Source organism: Desmodus rotundus, chromosome 1 (genome assembly GCF_022682495.2).
Source record: "Desmodus rotundus isolate HL8 chromosome 1, HLdesRot8A.1, whole genome shotgun sequence".
In the NCBI taxonomy this organism is placed as follows: Eukaryota; Metazoa; Chordata; class Mammalia; order Chiroptera; family Phyllostomidae; genus Desmodus; species Desmodus rotundus.
This window is the reverse complement of record NC_071387.1, coordinates 61,674,196-61,689,294: the sequence shown is the minus strand read 5'-3', so window position 1 is coordinate 61,689,294 and position 15,099 is coordinate 61,674,196. Positions and strand designations below refer to the sequence as shown.

Sequence of the window (15,099 nt, the reverse complement as noted above, 5' to 3'; positions counted from 1 at the left end):
ATTTTCTTTTAAGGAATTCAACCTTTTAAATAACTTTGACTAATTTTTGCAGCAAGGAAATTTATTAAAAATCTCCCCTTGAAACATTTATCATAGAATGTTCCAGTTTCCTTGCATGGTGGGTTGCTAATGTTACTGGGAAGATTTCCTGTTTAAAGATTTTTGTAGCTTTCAAACCTGCATATTCTGGAGGAAAAGTAGCTTCATGTATCAGTGGGTTTGAAAAGGGGCCTTTCCTCAGTCCGAGCTTGCTCACTCTGACTTCCTCTAATAGGAGAAACAAGCCTTTCTGAGTCTCCTCAGTCCTCAGGCCATTTTGTTCTTGCCATGATTTTTACGGCGAGGCAGCTTAGCACATGGAAATAAGGCTAGTGGTGGAGAAACCACAAAAGAGGCTGCTCAGAGTCATCTGTCGTTCAATGCAACGTAATTGGTGGTGGCGGTTGGGGGTGGGAAATCTATATTGGTTACTGGTTAGAAGTAGGAAGCATGAGTCAAACAGACTAGTTTCTCTTGGTCTTATTACTTTGATTGCCATTTCCTGGATGGTAGTTCTTGTGAATCTTACCTAATATAATTTCCCGAGTCAGCCAAGACAATGTTGGTTTCAGCCACTCTGTTATTGTTCCTCTAAATAATTAGAGATCCCTGAACCACTGTTCCTCTTTCCCAGTATTAAGAAAATGTACATATGCAGACAATAGATGGCAGTATTTCCACAAATTTTAATACTGCAATAGCTCTTCAAGGAAGCCAGGTGCTCAGTCAGCTTGTAGCTTGCCGTGATCGTATAGTGGTTAGTACTCTGCGTTGTGGCCGCAGCAACCTCGGTTCGAATCCGAGTCACGGCAGGAGAAGAGGAAGCTTTTGGAAGAGAACAACACTAGTCCCAAGTTGAACTCCATCCAAACAACATTTTGCAACCAGACATAGAATAATGACAATCAATAAAAGAGAAACCACTATAAATATTTTAAACTTTAGACAGATGACATACACAGGGTGGCTTTACTAAGGCACTAATCCTGTTGCAAACGTGTTGTGTGTGGTTTTTTTTATTTGCATTGACGGATAATATGATAAAACTGGAGTGTAGTGGGCATGTAATTATTATTAATTACAACTACTTAAGCTCTGCTTTGAGCGGACTCATCAAGTCTGCTTGCTTTTGAGCCTTGCCAGGACGGTACAGTAATAACAGCCCTGAATTATTTGGAAAGATGTCAGCAGTAGATGTGGAAACCCTGTTTAACCAGGCATGAATTGTTGTTAGGAGGGTTTTTTCCAGGATGACAGAGAGAAAATGAACTGTCCCTTATCAGTAATTGCAGGAAACATTTTGTTTCTATGATATGAACTGGCTGTAATTTAACTTTCCTGCATCATTGGATAATGTAAGAAGCCAGTTGTTGCTCAAAACGAAATTCTCTGAAGTGGGCATTTGGGCCTGATAAAGGGCAAATTATAGGTAGACAATGGGGCTCAAGCAATAAATTATGTCCATATATGGCAAAACTTTTTAAATGACATTTTCCAAAAGGCTGGGGTTTGTAGTATAAATGGCTAAATGTTGAATTAATGTGAGTAACATGGCTGTAATGGGCCTTTCTCCGGGACTTAAAAACATGAACAATGCAGTCTGAAAATGTAAAATATAAGTATGTTATAATGACGTTTACTGCTCTGAAATTATTGCCCACCATGTTTTAAATAAGGGATCACTAGAATTTGCATTTTGATGCCTCTAGCCACTGTTTCATGGAGGGCCTGGCAAAAATTCGTGTTTGTCATTTATGTAATACTAAAAACAATTTTAAATAGAAATATGTGCTGCGGGCAGGCACAGGATCTATTAAGTTCTTTCAGAGTTAGTGAATTCTTAGAAATAGCATTTTAGAAAAACTGGAATATGCAAGTACATTGTCCCCCTCTTCCAAACAAACAAACAAATGAGCCCACAGCAGTTTCTGTTGGACTATGAGCCTGAAAAGATCAGCCTCAGAATATCCGAGAGTAAGAAGAACATATTTATTATTTCATCTGAGACTCACTTTTAAAGCCATTTTTTACTCATCAGTCTCCTGTTCCTATGGCTTATTCCCTAATCCCCACTATGGTCCCCACGAATTCTGCCTCCCTTTCTCCAAAGGGCCTCGCGTGGGCTCTGCCTCACGTCTGCGAGGCCTTTTTATCTGGCCAGCACTAATAATGCTTCTAAGAAGACAACCGAATTGCAGTTGTCTAGAATAGAATAGAACAAAATAGAATAAGCCCATCCAAGGTTACTTGTTTTTTATTTGGAGACTTAAATGCAGTGAATTTATCATTTGAGGAAGAAAATTGTGTCAGTTAGAACTTAGTGGTTGCAAGTGACAGATGCATAACATGTCCTGTTAAAGAGAGACATGCACCCTGACACTTGCGCAGGGAGCTTCAGAAAGAATTGGAACTGGGTTATTAAGGATGACCAGGGCACACTCTGTCCATTTCACCCCACAGTTCTTTCCTAATGTCACCTTTATTCTCTCAAACTAACTGCTACGGGACAGAAAACATGGCAGCCAGCACCAATTCCTACTCTTTATACCTTACAGTGCCGCATCCCACAGGAGAGACCTATAGTTACTGTTTAAAAATCCTGGGGAAGGATCTGATTGGCGTGGTTTTGGTCAGGTGCCCATCACTGGACCAGTCATCTCTGTTCATGGTGATAGAGTCACATAGCACCGAGAGAGCCCTACCTTTGGCTTCAGGCCTGTGCCAAAGTGAGGGTCTTGCCAGGCCTGGAGCCGCCTCACTTGTCTCCCTGGGAAGTTTCGTCCATTGCGTTACTGGAGTGACCCATGGGTTCGGTTTCCAAACTATTCACCTATTAGCATCTTCACTGCCTCGTGAAAAATGAAAAGCAGCCCATGGGGAGGAGGATATCAGAATATGATAATTAACCTAGACTCAACTTGGAGCTTAGGAACACAGTCAGAGCAACTGCTTGAACAAAGGGAGCACTTCATGCTCTCTCCCCTCTGCCTCAGCCAAAGACAGTTTTCTCCCTGTGAATGACTGTTCTCCCAGCTTGGCCAGGAAACAGTGGAAAATCATTGGACCCTGCTAAGGAAAATCTACTTGAACTTGGGCAAGTTATCCAGGCCCTCGGAGAAAAAAAAAGGGGGGGAGAGTTAATGCAAGAATTAAAAGAAGAATATACAAACAAATAAACAAAGAACATTTGGTATAGAGGAACATAGTGAACATACAACACTGTCACCTAGTAGGTATGTAACAAATAATATTTATCCTTATTATTCCAAGACTGTACAGTGTCCTTGCCCTCCACCCGGCCTCCACTGGCAGAAACACTCAACTGAGATTCCTATCAGGAAAACGGTTCCCTGCTGTGGATTTCAGAGGTTAAAAATGTGAGAGATTCTACACTGGGGGTAGTGCAAGTCAGAACCTACGGAACGACCAGGTCCTTAACCAAGCGTGCCGTCCTGGCTCACTCCCCTTCACATGGTCAGCACGGCCAAGGGTCATGCGAGTCAAAGGTTGTTTTCATCAACTACGACTTTGTTGACACTGGGTGTTCTATCTGCCTTCTTGTGATGTTAAAATATATTGGATTTTTGTTCTAAAACCAACTCTATATCAAGTTGGTTTTCACAAATTTTAGAGCCCGAGTTATCAGGGGAAATTAATTATAATTTTTAATTACACTAACTTTGAGGCAATTTCTGCTCTTAACCTTTTAAAAAACATTTCATAAGTATCTCAACAGACTCCATTATTTTTTCATGTTCACATTGTCTACATACCAAAGCCACGATGACTCTGATATAACCTTTCAAAAGTCATCTCTCTGAAATGTCAGGAACAATATAAAGCATTTCAGGGCAAAGGAAAGCTATGCACAAACCAGATTCCCTGACAGTTTTCAACACTAACGATGAACTGTGAGAGTACCAACCGAATCCTTGTTTGGTCGCCGGCTCTGACAGTTATAGTTCTCTCCAGCCAGTGAGAGTGGCATCCCCCAGATTTGTTCATTCGCATTGTGAAGTCAATTGCTCATTGACACGTCAGGTAGCCTCTTTTTTTTCTTCTTGTATTTTTGGAACCAACTAAAAGAGCAAGAGAAGTCTTCATTCTCTGTACAACCCATTACTTTATTTCCTTCATGTTGGTATCACTGCAGTAGTCTATCAATGTTTGTTCAAGCAAAAAAAAAAAAAAAACCCAAACCCAAAAAACTTTACCTTTGTAACCGTAATTGAGTAATAAGTTAAAAATTCAGGAGTACACATGCTTGCTCTGTTGCCATAAGCTTATGGCTCCAGCCGAAGGCGTCTTTCTTGCTCTCTACAATATAGTAGGGCAGACCTATCTTCTTCATCTCCACCATCAATCTGTTGAATTGAAAAGAGTTTGTATTAAAGTATTTTATGTCCATATTTCCATGAGTTTTCATAAATAAAAAATTAGCATTTGTCTGCTCAAGTCATAAGTGAAGCAGCCTAAAATAAATCAGTAACGAATGAGTATTTCTTAAAAATCAACATCTATCTATTCCCTAATTGTAAAGAATACAGTTTGTTTGGCTTTGTGCAATGAAAATATATTAATGCATAGCAAGTGATTTATTAGAACCGAATCTGGGTAGATGGAACTCCCTTTTGGGGAGCAGTGCTGGGCAGAAACGAGGGGCGCGGCTGCTGCTGCAGGCCCTGTTGTGGGGTGGGAGGTCTTAAGGCCAGCTCATTGGAGCAGTAGTGTCCCCAGGAGTGGCAGCTACTGGTGACTTTGCAGAAAGAAAGGACTTATCCACTGACACCTGCTGCAACTTCGTTCACAGGATCTCAGCAGTGAGAGCCGATGTGTGGGTGGTACATTCTCTCCATTGCTCAGCCAATAGGTGCGTAAGAGACTGCAAGTCCTTCCAGTGACCCTACCTGTCCAAGGTGTTGATACCTATCTCTGTCATGGCACCCTGAAAGGCTGAAGATCTGTGGAAAGGCCTGCAAAATAGGCTTTCCAAAAAGGTAACTGACAGAGGAAAATTCCCACAAAATCTGAATAGGAGAGAAAGGTTTTCCTAACAGATGGGATTCAAATTCCAACCCCAGCACTCCTGACAATTGACTTTGGACTTGACCTCTTTGTGCTTTGCTTCATTAGCAAACAGGGAGAATATGAGGGTTAGATAAGGTGATGTATATCTATTGAATCCTGATGACGATGACAGTGTTCCCCTTCCCTTCTGTCTTTTCCCAGAAACATGATCTTTGTTCTCTGTTATTTGTGTGGACTTCCCAGCATTCTAAAGTCAACCAAAAAAAAAAAAAAAAAATCCATGCTTGGGTTCAGCCTCTGGTCGGCAGCAGCTTAACACACTTAGGTTTTCACCTAAGCTCTGCCATTTGATTTCAGGTCATGTTGCCCCTAGAAGGGTGAGTCTGTGTTTTCCAGCTTGTTTGATAATGAGCAAAAAGCTAGGCAGGGAGGTCATGGACAAGCAGACTGAAGATAAACATCAATTACCACTAGATGGCACTGCTTGTTGTTGTTCATCGAGGACAAGGGACTTCATTTTCCACCCCCAACTCCCCACCCCCACCCTGTTTTTTTTCCTCCATGGGTTGCTGGCCCAGAGTGTCTGCAACTGGGATCCTAATGATACCCGAACTCTTCTGTTCCCTGAAGGAAGGTGCTATTTTCACCATATTATCATTAAGATCTGAGGACCAGACTCCACCTACAACCAAGGGAATTACCTCAACAATGTTGCCTTTATTCAGAGGTGATTTTAAAAGAATATATTGTATTGGGATGTCAATGTTCAAAGGCTCTGAAGAAGAAAATTCCATTTCAAAAGTAAGTGACTAATGAAGCCACATAAATGCTGTAGATTTATGTAGATGCTGCAGTAGTTTCAGAAATCACACCATACAAATCAAAGAAGTGTTTCTTCTACATCCTCTTTCACTTTCTCTTGTTCTCATTTCCACACCATCTCATCCTTTCCTTTCTTCCTTCTCTTTCACAGTGTCGTGAACAGGTTCATCCCAAACTCAGAAACAGGAGGACACTTGATCAGAAATCCTAAGTGCAGCTGGTTCAGGCTCTAGCCATGGCCATTTCTCCTCACTCCTTCCGCAGGAGATCCAAAGACAGGGTTGAGGCTGCAGCAATGAACTAGCCCACAGACTGCTTGCGAAGCCTGAGTGGATTCTGAAACTCCGTGTAGCTCAGCATTAACGAAGCGTCTTACTTAAAGAAAGCCCAGTTTAAGATAATGTAGATCTTTATGGAAGGCTTTCTAGAAGAGAGGAGGAGTTTTAGAGACTGCTTAACAAAAAAAATGTAGCCAAAAATCTGCTTCAGACGTATCTGTCTCCTTCAAATTTCCCACTTATACCAGCTTCTAACTGTGTCCCCTACTCTCCTCCAGGGTCTCCAACCATCTACTCTTTTATTTCCCTTCTTTACTCCTACACCCTGTTCACATTCACTGTCCCTTGCATAAACTTAGGCTCCCCACTCCCCATCAAGCTGGGAGTCCCCTCCACCCTCTGAGAGCAGTCTCCTCTGGCCAGGTTGAATGTCTGCTTCCAAGAATGAGTCCATTACCCAGAGTAACGCTGTAGATATGATACCATTGTCTGTGTCTTGGAGTGTAGTCTAGGGGTTAAGCATGTGAGCTCTGAAGCCAGATTCCTGTGTTTAAATTCCAGCTCCACTAGTTACTTCCAAGGTGACCTTGGTAAGTTACTAAGCTTCTTTGGGCCTCACTTTAGTCATATGTAAAATGTGGGTAATAAGAGTATCTACCTTAAGTGGTTGTTGTGAGTAGTGAATGAGCTAGTGTAGGTAAAGCACTCTGGTTCAGAGGAAGTACTGTATAAGTATTCACTATGACTATTATTATTGTTATTGTTATAATTATTACTATTATCATATGCCAGGTATAATGGTAGGTAAAGAGAATACAAGAGTATACAAAGCAGACAATATCATTGTCTTCATGGAGCTTTCAGGCTAGTGGAGGAAACAGAAGCCACCTGGCACTTGCAGCTCCGCATGATAAGATTGCCGGAAAGCCACAGGTAAGACAGGAGTACACGTAGATATTTAGTCTCTAATTGGGAGCCTAGAGAAAGCTTCCCTTTGGCACTGAGACCCCAAAGGGGTTAAGGAGTAGTCATTTACAGAGATGCACTCCTCTCTTATGGCTTTTGTGGGAAGGGTGTAGCAGAACCTTGCTCCCCTCTCTCCCGGGTCTCAGTGAGGCTCCAGTGCAGTGAGACCTGAAGGGAACACAGTACCATTTTGCCACTTGAGGGCTTTACATCTGCAGGAGCTGTAAGTGGCTCCCATGACAAGGCACATGCCAAGCAGTTAGAACAAACAGATAAAGATGGATTCATTTCTGATCGTCTTCCTGGGCACTCCCTGAAATACCCAGGCCTCTCTTCAGCAAGAGGGACGGTGAGGGGGAGGGCAGGCATTCTTTGACATCTGATAGGCTTGAGGAACCAACTGGGACAGAGAATATGAAGACGTGTACTCACTGGGAAAGTTTTTTTCCTTGCTTGTAAGGCATCATAAAATATCCAGTTTTATCAGTCAGCAAATATATACTAAATGTTCATAGTGTAAAATACAGAGATGCATTAATGACAAAGAAAGCTCTCATGAGCTTACAATCTAAAGGAGAAATAAACATGCATAAGTTCAGTTATAATCCAGCAAAATGTGTCATTATAAAGCCCGTGGGAACACAGAACTGGGTATAGAACTATGAAGGCATGCCAACCTACATCCGGTCTACAGAGATTACAATGGTAGAAGGGGACAGGAAGGCAGGGGCAGGAAAATCATTTCGAGATTGCAAGATTATCAAACTATGAATAGAAGACTCTTTTTCCTTTAAGCCAAAAATTGCCGTATAAAGTTAAGACCCTTCCTGAGTCACAGTTCAGGAGGATTTGGGAACACTCATAGACAGGATCACGTCTTCATTCTCCCAGACAGTGTCACCTTCATTTCCAAAGCATCCCCAGGGAAGAAAGGCGAAGGAGAAAGAAAGTGAGCAGTTGAAAACACATGGAGGAAATAAAGAAAAGAAAGGATATTGTACCTATAAATAAAGACGGCTGCCACTGAACTCTCCAAGGAAGCCTCAATTTTCTTCCTTCAACCAAAAAGAATCCCCAAGGGAGATCCCCCTGTAGAGAATCAGCGGAGATGCAGGGACTGAGCATCTTTCTAGATGAATGAAATTAGGCCTCCGCAGTGAACTAGCTCATGGTCCAGTAAGACAGCTAGCCACATAAGCCAGCACCATAGCAGCGCACAGTAAGCTTTTGGTGAGCTATGGCAACCCTGCAGTGTGAAGTAAATCAAATGCCTGGGGATTCAGTGGCCCCAGATATGCTTTGTGAATGTCAGAAAGATAGTCTGAAATGCCTGAAATTTCAATCACAATAAAATTCAAATGTGTAGAGAAATGTGGTCACTTTATATTGTTTACTTTCAATCTGGCTTTTCTGACAGGCCCCACCTTATGGACGGACAGGCCGGAAATAACTACATGTCCATTCAGTTTAAATTTTAGTCCCATCCCAAAGTGTAAATATCCTAAATGTGGAAATCCGTGTAAGTAAAACTAGTCTTTTTGAATCATGGTTTAGTCTTAATTATTTCTGCCCTCTCTCTCCCAATTCCCTGACAGACGGACTTGGGCGCACAGGTAGGTCGGGCGGCCGGGCTTGCGTGATTTCGCTGGGACAGAGTGAGGGGTCATGGACGGCACAGTGCCCCTGTATTGCCCTCTGTTCCTGCTGGTGCGAATACTGGAGTTGATGCTGGTGACTCTTGTGCTCTGGCTTCTCTTGCTTTGTTCAGGGTTATGGCCCTTGCTGGCTGACTCAGCCTCGTCACGGCTCTCTTGGATGCTAAGGATCCCCAGGATCCCTGCCACACAACCTATCTGGCCCACAGAAAATTCACTGACTCTCAGTTCACCTGCCTTCTGAGTGCTGTATGAACTTGTGGGTGCCATCCATGCTATACAGAGACACAGGGCAGGGCAGTGAAACTAATTTGAATTACTCTCCCTGGGGTCCACACCACAGGCTGAACTGCCCGTTCTCCTAGGTTGGACACTAGGGGACAGGAGCACTCCTTATGTACCCAATTTTCCTCCTTCTCTACCCAAAGGCTCATGTGGGAAAATTGGGACAAATCTAACTAATTCCACTTCTACCTTCTCTGTCCCAAATTGTCCCCCTCGTGCTGCTGGCACAGGAAACAGTGGGCTTCCCTTCCCCACTACTTCCTCTCCCTACGTACACATCCCTTGTTTGAAATTCTACCCAGGTCACCAAACTTAACTTACAGTTACGGCAATTTGGAACTAAAAGAAATTTAAAAATCCTTCCCCTCTCCCTGACGCCTGTCTCTTGCTTGTCATCTTGCTCAACGTGTCAAGAGCCTACCCCTGGAGCGCGGCCCCTGGGGCAGTGAGCCCTGTGGCTCAGGTCTCAGAGATGCAGTGAAGCAAAGCTTTAATAAGGAAATTAAATTTATGTCTTTATGATCTACAAAGAGCATGTCAGTTTTAAGATAATAGAATTGTATTTCTTTGTCTTTTAATTGGGTAGTTCAAGGAATGCTGTTTTGCTGGTCGCCTCTGGGTAAACTGAGGCAAGTGTTTCAAGCTCAAATAAGTTTCAGGAATGCTGAGTTAAACCAACTTCAATAGGTTTATTCAATATGAAACCATCAGAGCCTGTAATATGCTGGTATGTTCTGTGAATTCTGTTATATTCTGTCCCAAACTTACTTGACCATGGGATATTCATTTATTTACTTATTTACGTATCACATCTTCTGGGAGGAGTGTTCTAAGAATACAAGAGTGAAAGGTGCCGAAGATCCTCTGTCCCGAGAATCAGAGCGCACTCCACTCCTCCACCCCGTCTTCATTAAGTGAGCAGAGCCGAGCGTTAAGGCAAAAGTGTTTCAATATCTGATTAGTTTCCTAACTGCACCCTTCCTGTTCTCCCTTAGGCCCTGTGCTTATTTATTTAATTTTTTAACTAACACAGCTGTGACATCAGTGTCGTGAGCATAAGGTACCTGGGAGTTAGTCCATTGGAGACACTAGAACTTGAAAGTGGTTATCTCAAAGTAGACAAGTAAGCACGAACCCCCTCTGCCAAAAGGACAGATGAAAGGGCCCATTTCCCAGGCTTCTCTGGGAATTCTCCTGGGGAGATGCACTCCTTCCCAGGCTGTCCTGGGGAAGGGCGGGAAACGGATAGTGGCTCATGGTGAGGGAATGCAAAATGCAGATCTTATGACTTTCAGCAGAAAAACACATAAGGTGTAGCCTGCGGCCCAGCTCCCCCCACCCCCATCAGAAAGAATGCACGTACTCCTCGCACGGCCTGAACACGGTAAAGAGAATCTGAGTAAACAGAAAATCGCGATCCACAGGAAAGTTCTGGCAAAACTGTTCTGTAGAACATAATGACCTTACAATAGGTTCCCTAAAAGGGGAATTACCTAGGAAAATCATCGAATCTCAAGGGAAATAGATGAGTTTCTGGGGAGGACAATGATGGATGAGAGGAAATGGCAGGAGAGAACCGTGGACGGCCAGGATATGGGGCCCCGTGACCCTTTTACCTTCCTCAGACTTTTCTTCTGTTCTTGTGTAAACAGAGAAGAGGCCCAACTCGACACACAAAGTAAAAAAGGGGGAAAAATTGATATTTCATGTGCAGCCACATGTGGGCTGAAAGTATAACTCATAAAGAAAAAAATCAGCCCCATGGTGCACATCTGTGTAAGAAGGATTGATTTACACGAGTAGCTTTAGCATGAGAAAATACCCTGAGCACACAGGAAAAGAGCAGGGAGCTCCAGGGTTCCAGAGGCATCAGCTGTGACGGGCCCTCCCCACTTCCACGCTCAGGAGCAAGAAAGCATACTCGTTGCTCCTAACCCCATTGCCACTCCGGCCCCCTCAGTCATCCTCGGAACAAAGTATGATATACGCATTACTGAGTCAATCAATCAAAACTAGTTATATTGGTAGCATTCTTTGAATTAAACTGTAGTATCGCCATTGGCCTGTGGGCATACTTCTTCCTCAGGAATGAGTCAGTAGAGATAAGAATGGTTATTTGAACTGCCATGAATCCATGTGGCAATAAAATGAGATAAAATAAATAAAATAAATCTACCCATAGCAAGACTACTGTTGTTGAGAATCCAGAACTTTGGAAATGCCTCATCTTCCTCCAGACCAGGCTGAGAGACCCTGTAAGCATTGTTCTATGTGTTCAACATCCTCCCTGGGTTTCTTCCTACCTCCTGCTTTCCCCACAACACAGCATTGTGGCTGGTGGGACTAGGAAATAACGCCTCTTCCTCAGTCGCAGGGATGGGCACTAGCCTTAGGTTGGGCCAATGTAGGACCATATACTTCTAGCCAAAGTCATTCGCTCGAGGTGTGGACACATACTGATGCCGAGTCAATTGGAATTCCTCCATGAAATGTCTTGAAATGAAGGGAAGAGAATATTGTCTCTGGGCCTGCCTTTCCAAGGTTTGGTTTTATGAACCTATTGGCCTATAAGCCTTATTGCATTTTTAAATTTAAAGTAGTTCAGGCTGGAAGTTTATCATGTAGAATTGAAAGACCTCCAAGTAATACAGGGACCTTGGCAGAATGAGAAAGATCATTACTTTCTTTTTCTTAGTTCAAAAGAATGTTTATAGGAGGCACACTACATGCCAGGCCAGAAATATCGTGGTGAGCAAACATCAGCTCGATGGACATTCACATTCGGTGAGATTAGGGCCTACTGGGAAGAGCAAGCATCTAGTGATTGCTAAAAATTAATGAATTTCAAGTGCTCAGTGTTCTATAAAGAAAAGTAGCCAATAACCAGAGGCCTCACATCTGGGGAAGAGGCAACAAAGTTTCCACAAGGAAGTGATGTTAAGCTGAAAGATGGTCAGAGTTTCTCATCTTCAGGAGCCAATATCTCCTTGGCCATTTTAACCCTGCATGGCATAATGGTTACCTAAATTTAAGATGTCTTTTTTTGTGCCCTGGCTGGTGTGGCTCAGGGGATTGAGTGCTGGGCTGCAAACCAAATGGCCGCCAGTTCAATTCCCAGTCAGGGCACAAGCCTGAGTTGTGAGCCAGGTCCCCAGCAGGGGGTGCACAAGAGGCAACCACACATTGACGTTTCTCTCCCTCTCTTTCTCCCTCCCTTCCCCTCTCTCTAAAAACAAATAAATAAATATTTAAAAAAAATCTTTTTTGTTTTTTCCACTAACTGAGCTGAAACAGCCTGTTTATCTGATAATATTAGTGGGAATATAAATTTTTCTGTACTTTGCTTACTTTCTGTAACATTATTTAGTACCAAATGCATGATAACAGAAATTTTGAACTGAGTAAAATGAAGTACTAGGTAGAAGAGTGGGACAAATAGCTTTCACTTAAAAAAGAATGGCCATTCTGATTCTTCTGTGATGAATCATCTTTAGAGTCTTATACAGCAATAAAAATTCTGACATATCTATAGATTTTTACTCAATTAACTATCATGAAAATATAGAAAAATTCAGTGTGGTTTGGTACAAAAAAATATGTACGTATGTTGAAAATGAACCCTAAAGGTATATCAAAGTGAATCTGAGCTGCTGTGCAAGTTAGGACCTGGGCGATCCTACTGTAGCACCCTTTGCTTGGTTGAAATGTTTCCAGTTGTGATGGATCCACTGCCCACTGGTGTGGAGCAGGTAATTTACATTTGTCAGCTCTCATTTGCATGCAGGTAGGATAACTCATATTGAAAGCCCATCTTATCTTCCTCAGTGGAAGAGCTAATCTGATTTCCTACTATCTTATACTGTATGCTACACATTGAGAAATGCACTGAGGACTAGCATTTAGGATCTTAAGTTCCCGGTAGTTTTCGAAGGACTTATGCTCACTTGTTTCCATTTTACCCCCTGAAAGAATGTCTGCACTTTTTGAAATCAGGGACTAGGGCTTTGACGCCTCTTCAGCCTTTCTCTGTCATGCTCAGAGCATCTCATCCAGTATCTAATATTGATAATTATTTAACAAATATTTATTATTGAGCTTGTAACATGTACCAGACACTGTTCTAGGCTTAAGAATTTGAAAAATAAATGAATGTTTATTTCAAGTAATGTGATTGTTATTTATCTTATGTCACATCTGATAGGAAGTATCATTTAGGAAAAAAGGGAAGTAAGGAAGAAAGAAAGGAACAAAAGAAGGGAGAGAGAGAGAAAAGAAAGGAAGGAAGGAAAGGAGGGAGGGAGGTAAGAAAGGACGGGAAGGGAAGGGCCTGCCTCTCTATACTGATGAATGTAATAATCATTTCACATTGTACTAAGTGCCTTTTTTTCTTAAGACCCAGAGTTTTAAAATTATGTGACAATTTTTCGCAACAAAACGGTGGAAGGCAGGAAATCAGTGCAATTTACTTATAATTAATTTAAGATTAACCTAAAAATGAAAAAAATTGTCTCAACTCTCTGTGGTGCTGCCATTGAACTGTCATCTAAAAGCTTATATAATTAGTGGAAGTATGCTAATTGAATTATGGCAATTAAGTCAGGCTTGAGACAGAGGGTCCCTTCTGAGTGATGAGGTTGTAGTAATTCTGTAACCCATTCTCCTCTGTTAGAAAGTTTCAGGACTGGGTCTCACCCTGCCCCTCAGTGCTGTAGCTACCATGGCATAGCCAAATCTTGATTTCTCATGTGGTAATTATCTACTTTGTGGGTTTGCTGAGCCTTGGATTTTTTTTTTTTCCTCCCTTCCATGGGGTTACCAGGTTGTCTGCATTGGTGGGTAGGCTGGAGCTATGACGAGGTAACACAACTTACAATTGTTATTCTTAATGCCAAATATCTTCACCAGTAGAAGATAAGATGCGTGAGGGAGGGCATGAAAATATCTGGGGGACCAGTGAGGAGAGAGTTATAATCTTTTCAGCGTTGTTGATTAAAACATTAAGAAAATACTGAAGCAGGAGCTCGCATGAGTTTGGAGCATGTGGGGCCTGTAATTGTCCACGTTCGCCCCTTTTTCTAGATGCTGTGGAATGAGCTACCCATGTCCCTAACCTGATACTAATAAATGAAGTAGCCCTGGGAAATTTCCTTCCTCCCTCCAGGACTACATTGACTTCATAGGATGAGAGCACCGTGGCTCCTTTTAGCTCCAGGATGCCCTAGTTTTCCATCTATTCACCAAGCCAGGGCCATGTTTTCTAGGGTTTTGAATATGGGTTGTCAGCCTCCTGCATCCTGGGGTGGTAAAGCCTCGTGGGCAGGATGTATGCCAGACACACCAAGGGACAGGAAATATAGTACAGGTCATTTACGACTGTCAAAAGTAAGGGTCAGGGTTGTAGGGTCCTCCAGAAAGAAGGGAAGCTAACAGAGAAGGGAAGGGAGGGCCACACTGCAATGTCTGAAAACAGCAGTTCTGGAGACTCTGTGAGCAGCGCCAGCAGCAGAATGTTCAGGGCTTGGTGCAAAATGAAAACATTAGGCCCCTCGTTCAAAAATTAAGAATTTCAAAATGGCAACAGCAAAGCTTTAAACCAAACACAGGGTCTTCTACAGGTCGGCCCTGCCTGTGGGCCCGGCTGGGAGGGATCAATCCTGTTTCCCAGGGGTTGAAATCACAGACCCCTCCCCTCCCTGGGGCCCTGGATCTGCAGGGCTCACTTCAAGTCTGCCTTTCATTCCGTGCTACGTTTCTTTCTTTCTTGCCTTTTTTTTTTTTTTTAACAGTGCTGTTAGCTGTATAAATATTTTACAGTTCCCCTATGAAAAGTTTCCAAGGGGCCCATGTTAAGGAAAAAAAAATCTTTGAAAGGATTTTTTCCATAGCAATTAAAACCTTTCAAAGCACCGAGGGCTCCCTAGTCTCACTTTAGTGCAACAAACCTCTATTTTTTTGCCCAGTTTGGATGGCTCTGGGTCTGAAAATCAGCCAGCCTCTTTGTTTGGTGACTTTGTGGGTTGCCGATA

General features: G+C 42.6%; 1 non-coding gene across 1 annotated transcript; it reads left to right on the top strand.

Moving 5' to 3' along the window:
- The first annotated feature begins 779 nt into the window (after nt 1-779).
- TRNAH-GUG (transfer RNA histidin (anticodon GUG)) lies at nt 780-851 on the top strand. The gene has a single exon. It is a non-coding gene; the product is annotated as a tRNA-His (tRNA).
- Nucleotides 852-15,099: the final 14,248 nt, after the last annotated feature.